The 6145-nt window shown below is 37.7% G+C and overlaps 1 long non-coding RNA gene across 1 annotated transcript in view; it reads right to left on the bottom strand.

The window, feature by feature from the left end:
- Positions 1-1150: 1150 nt before the first annotated feature.
- LOC107664262 (uncharacterized) overlaps positions 1151-6145 on the bottom strand; it is an 11052-nt gene continuing 6057 nt past the window's right edge. The window contains exons 2-3 of the long non-coding RNA XR_001631442.1: positions 2149-2244; positions 1151-1838 (exon numbers count right to left, since the gene is read on the bottom strand). This is a non-coding gene — a long non-coding RNA (uncharacterized LOC107664262). The remainder of the gene's footprint in view (positions 1839-2148; positions 2245-6145) is intronic.

The raw sequence follows: 6145 nt of genomic DNA, 5'->3' as shown, positions 1-6145 counted from the left end.
GTTTTTGAAAAGTGATTTCTGTTAAATAAAATATCTCCTTTTGAAGTGGACTTTGAGCTTTGTAACTTTGCAGATCTTTTTTATGCTCAAACAGCAACATTACAGACTAACTAAAGTTGAAAAACCATAATAGGACCCCTTTAATGATTTCACTGGTAATTCTTTAAAGACAACTTTATTTGTTAGAATAGTATGAAAAAAGATACTTGATTCTTTTTGTTTTTTTATTATAATTTTTTTACAATCATCAGTGAAAGCAACAAGACATGTGCTGTTTTAATTCTATTATAATTTAGTTCACTGTCTTTTTACTTATTACAATTGTTTTTTTTACATAAAATTGATTTACACATTGCATACAAAATATACCAAAAATATCTTCTCTTGCATATTGTGACTTCAAAGGTGTAACAGTGGCTTGTGAATTCTGTTCTTTTGCTGGGTTAGTGTAAAAATCCACTTTTAACATTTAAAAAAACTAATGTTAATACATGTGCACACAACAACGTGAAGGAGTCCAGATACACATCATTAGCATGTAAAACCTGTTTTTTTTTTTTTTCAAACATGTCGGAACATGAGTGGATCATGACAAACATCTCCATTCTTTTTACTAGTTTTATACATGCAATAAGAAGAAAACCTTACAAAGATTTAGAAACTGGGCCATCTTCATATTAATATATTAGTTGGTCAAATTTAACTTACATAAAGTCCATGAAAAAAACATATTTTTTAGAATTGTTCCAAACACACCCCTCAGGCAAAATTAGTTTATGGTCAGGGCATATTTCAAAAAGCCCTGAAAAATGTACATAATAAAAATGAAATTAACGTTAGAGCTGTGTTATGGACTTTATGTTAATGGACCTTGATGCAGCTGCAAGGCAGAGAAAATGGCACTTACATACAAAGCAAAATAAGCTTTAAAAACTTCCTTTCTGTTCATTTGAAAGAAAGAAAAACATTCCGTTGCTTCACAGTACACACTGAATTTATGACCTGCAAGGCAAAGCGTGGTTGATTTTATTAGGTAGACTGCTATTCATCAAAAATCCTACACTCTAAAAAAATGCTGGGTTAAATATAACCCAGCGCTGGGTTAAAAAGGGACAAACCCAGCTATTGGGTTGTTTTGAACCCAACCGCTGGGTTTGTTTGTCCCTTTTTAACCCAGCATTTTTTAGAGTGTACTGAATGAATTTATACCTGGCTCAAAAAACTCAATTGCATTAAGATGTCAGTGTCTCCTCAGATAAAACCAGCATCCAGTTGAGATCATGTAGATGCATGTATAGCAGAGGCTGTGGAGGGCAAATGCTACAGGCTAGAAAAAAGCACTTACTGGTTATCATGTAAACATCACTTTTAAGAGTGTTTCAAAATATCCCTTTCACCAAATTACACTCAGCTGTACCATTTTACACTCATTGCTGTACTGAAATTCAGACACTTATCTTGACATTGTTATTGCAATGCATACAGCTGACACTCATGAGTGTCCATGGGCATGCAAGGAGAGGCAAACATCCATGCTGCTTGTTCCAAATGGCTCATTCTCCAGTTCCCCGCAAAATCTCTCCAATAAGGGACTTAAACTGGACTGGGGCTGTAAATATTAAGTTTACTTTCAAGGATTCTCCAGAGACCACCTGCAGAATAAAGTTAGTATGTGGCATCCACTGCATTGATGTTGCTATCCATCTGGTGTCTCAGTGAGAGCCGAGCCTTGTAGGAAAAATAGGCCTGTGGGCAACTCAGACTGCTGCCGCTGTCCCCTTCACTGCCCCAGGAGGTAGTGGAACACAGCCGAGGTTTCACCTCTTCACTTGCTACTGCTGAGTAAGCAGAAAAGAAAATAATATAATAATCTCACTTCATAAAAAATATAATGTAAAAATGTATAATGGTCACACCTCATAAAATAAATACTATTTAAAAATAAAATGTTAATGCACTTAGAAAACATACATATGCTATTTATTTTTAAAATATATACATTATTAGAGAATAAGTATACCATGTCACAGAGGACACAGTTTTCACTTCTTGAAATTTTGATGTCAACTACCAATTTATCATTTGGCCAGATTATCAATTACCTTTTAGCTTTATCTGAAAAAGTTATAAAGTCTGAGAACTACTTACTCGTCTCAGGAGGGCACTGTCTTTTGCACCTCTCCTTGCAGCGTCTGTAGAAAGGAAAGCACTGCAGCATTTTTACACCCATATCACCAGAGGGAGCTAAAGACAAGAGAAACACCTGTTAGACAAACCGACTGTGGCCTGACATTGCTCTATAACACAAATAACATTTCTAAGTTCTAAACTAGCAAAAGTGTCTATTGTTATTTGCCCTTCTAGTGCTACTGTGGTTATTAAGGTAAAACCGCTGTTGTTTGTTCTTCTCATTATTGGTTACCTGAAATTGTCCCTGTGGCCGTGGGTTTTATGTACAGCCTACTGTATAATCTCATTACAGCCTTGTGTATGCAAACCTCTGCTCTGCAGTCTAATCCCATACAGCGACGTCAGTGGGTAGACTGAACGGAGTCATCTGATCTAATAAATCCGTGACTGGGTATTACACGCCAGGTCAAGCTTCCTGATAGAGGCTGGCAGTTTTGCCATGTTGGCGGTATTGGGAGTTCGACTTGCAGTTTATGAATCACTTTTGACAGCTGCTAAGCATATTATTCATATTATTCATATTATTCATAATTCCTTTATAAACTCGTGTTTGAAGTGATTCATGCCCTGCAGTTGTTGAGTATGTGGGTTACAGAGTGGTTTACTAAGTGTATGACTTGGTTAATTTTCATCAGAAACCTAGCCAAAGACAAATACAAACATGTCTTCTTAAGAGCTTTTTGTGACAAAGTGACCAGTGCTTCTCTTATCACCTTTTCCCAGGTTTTGCTGTCCTTTGGTTTGTAGTATACAGGGTTAATGGTTAATTTTTAATGACTTGGCATTTACACTGTTCTGATATGCTTTGTGAATCCAGTCTGCCCCAGAAACCAATGTAATACTTTAGTGGCCGACCTGCATATTTATTCTTGGGTTAAAGTTTGTACATTAAAACAATGCATGCAGAATGGGATCATAAACTACAAGCTTGTGTAATAGGTCATGATATCATAGTTGTCAGGCTTGAAATGCAAGTCATAACATTTGGAAAAAAAAATCAGGGCATGTTTTCCATCCAACTACATGTCGCTCTCATGCATTAACATACAACACAAAAGAGTGTTTGTGTGTTAGTAAAACTGTTGTTACAGAACCATGTCACCACACGCCACTGTCGTTCACTGTCATACATAACACTCTGTTCCCAGGGCCGTCCTTAGGGGGGTAAACTGGTGCGGTCGCACCAGGCCCCGCGCTTGAGGGGGCACCGCGACGAATGGACTGAGGGGACCACCGCGACGAATGGACTGAGGGGACCCCCCATCCCCCTAAAGCAATTTTGTGTTTTCATGACCAATCATTACTGTCACCAGGGCTGTCCTTAGGGGGGTGCAACTGGTGCAACCCGCAATCGCGAACGGACCCCCCGGAACACGATCGTAAACAGACCGAGAGGGGCCCCGCTCCCTACCTCTCACCGGGCCCCGCGTCAGCTAAGGACGGCCCTGTCTGTTCCTACCCATCCCCTCCCTTTTATTTCTGTTATGAACTCATAAATCAGAGGAGTTCTCTCATGCTATTGTTCAGCTTCATTAACTTGCCTGAGGACAAAACGTGCAAAATTCTGAATATTAATTTTTAAAAGCTAAAAACACTACTGCTGATGTTTGAGTACCTAATGGCCAAACATTTTTTGAAAAAAATGTCTTTTACAAATCAATTGTGCTGAGAATTTTGTAAGTGTTGGAATAGCTCATTGTATTGTGGAAAAATGAATATTTTCGACCAACATCTGTTCAGGTCTGCCTGCAAACATAGCATGTTATGAGCATATGTTTTGCTCTTTGATTTTAGTTTTAGCTTTATGATCATTTGTAGATTTATATCTTCAGGTCTTGATTAATTAAAGAGTCTAAATGATAAGAAGGGACTGCTTGGTTTAACTCAGTTTGTTTCATTTCAAGTTTTCAGGCTTCTGCAAATGTCTTCTTTTCATTATAGGCATGAAGTGTCACCATTTGAGATTGGAGATGAAATGATTTGTGTTTAGTAAATGACGTAAAAAATTATCTCTTCATAGCCTTCAATACTGCCTCAGATGGTTTGCATCAGTCATTGCATCAAACCATGAACATCTGAGATTTTGTGGAGAACATTATGTCCAAAATATTTTCCAATGCTGACACTGAAAAGCAAAGGCAAATGTTTTTCTTATTAACGTTCCCGTGGTTCTAGTAAATACACACACACACACACACACACACATTTCCGTCACTTGTGCCAATCATATGCTATACATTTATCCATAACCATTCCTCTCGCTTCTTTTCTCCTCTCAATAATTTTCATAACTCAAGCAAAACATAATTTATGTGGAAGCGCTCATCAGGGGAATTAAGATTCCATTCTTATCTCTTTATGTGTTCGGTTTGTGACGAAAAGTGTAGGAAAAAATGCCCAAACCAGTTTGGGAAAAAGTGGATGAGGAGGCATAAGAACAGAGAAAATGTTGCCGTTTCTTTCCTCATGGTTTACTTTTTGGCAAGGTTCTTGCCCAGAGACCCAGAAATTATGTGTTAAGAAGTGTATGATTTAGAGCTAAGTTGTTTACTGGTGATCTAGACATGCACTTATAAGTGTACTACAAGCAAGATCTTGTAGACACAAACGCATACACACACACACACACAGAAAATCCTTATAGGGTATGTAATCTAGACTTGTGATGACCCGCTCCAGGTCATTTACCAAACACTGTGAGATGTGTTTGTGTATCAGTATGCCTGTGTTTTGTCTCTTATAGGCTAAGTACACTCTGGAGGACTGCTGCTTAAAACAGTTAAGTAATCTATAGTTACGACACTTCATTCCACTTTACCTCCTCCTACATCCCCAGCCTCTTTTCAGAGAATAAGACACTATGCACACATTCAGTTACACACCCTCAGAAACTAACCAGGGCTGTCAGATTCATTTCTCACTGATTGAGAGCACCACAGCATTTTTCCTGGAATTGTGGACTGTGAATTGCAACAATGCATAGGCTGCATGCCTTTTCCAATCATTTCAACCACACCGCCTTTTTCTCAACAAGCTTGTGTATTCATTAAAGTTTTCAGCATGGTTGAAAGAGACAAGGATAACCTGTGAATTCAAACTTGTTTAAGTTCCTTCTTCAAATCAATGCTGTAGGTATTATTTCACATCTAAAACTGTGAGCTGTAGGTAAATATCCAAATTATTAATAATACCTCTTTTCAGTATCATTAGTTTTCAGTTTCGTTGTAGTATTTACATGGCATATGCTAGGCTATATAGGCCTAAAGACTATAATTATGAGAGGCTGATGGCCCTTTTTGGCATCCAATAAATAAAAATAGACTTTTGACGCTTGCATGTGATTTAGTTCTTGCAGGAAGTTCATAATTTTGAGTGTTGATGCTTTAAAAGGTGTTAGAATCTGACTTTAAAAGGTGTTAGAAGTGACTTTTATGATAAAGGGTTAGTTCAAGGGTGTAACTTTGGTTTGAGAAGTGGGGGGACGCAAAATGGGGGAAAATGTTTTCGATTTGAATCCCATTTCCTGCATGTTCATACATTTAGGGACTATGGTGATACAAAATCCAGGAAATAATTAAGTTGATTAATGATCAATTCTGGCAAAAAGTATAGTAGGCTACTAATAAGAAAAATATGTCTTACTTTCTTTATTGTTTAATAGGGGCCGATCGCCAAGACTTGAGAGAATCATTTTAATTAGTCGAAAATGTTCATCATTAATGTTTTGAATGTTTAAATAATGTGAGACTCAATATCCACTGTTACGTGATTTTGAAAAGTGGGGGGGACATGTCCCCCCTGTCCCCAGTAGAAGTTACGCCCCTGGGTTAGTTAACCCAAAAATGAAAATTAGCCCATGATTTAAGCACCCTCAAGGCATCCTAGGTGTATATGACTGCTTTTCCTTTCCTAACGTAAGGAAACTTTGCTTCCTTTGCTCCTGTAAACAAACGTT

The sequence above is a fragment of the Sinocyclocheilus anshuiensis genome, unplaced genomic scaffold (genome assembly GCF_001515605.1).
Source record: "Sinocyclocheilus anshuiensis isolate Anshui unplaced genomic scaffold, SAMN03320099.WGS_v1.1 scaffold99, whole genome shotgun sequence".
Lineage (NCBI taxonomy): Eukaryota > Metazoa > Chordata > Actinopteri > Cypriniformes > Cyprinidae > Sinocyclocheilus > Sinocyclocheilus anshuiensis.
The sequence above is the reverse complement of the archived record's forward strand: the minus strand, read 5'-3'. Positions and strand labels throughout refer to the sequence as shown.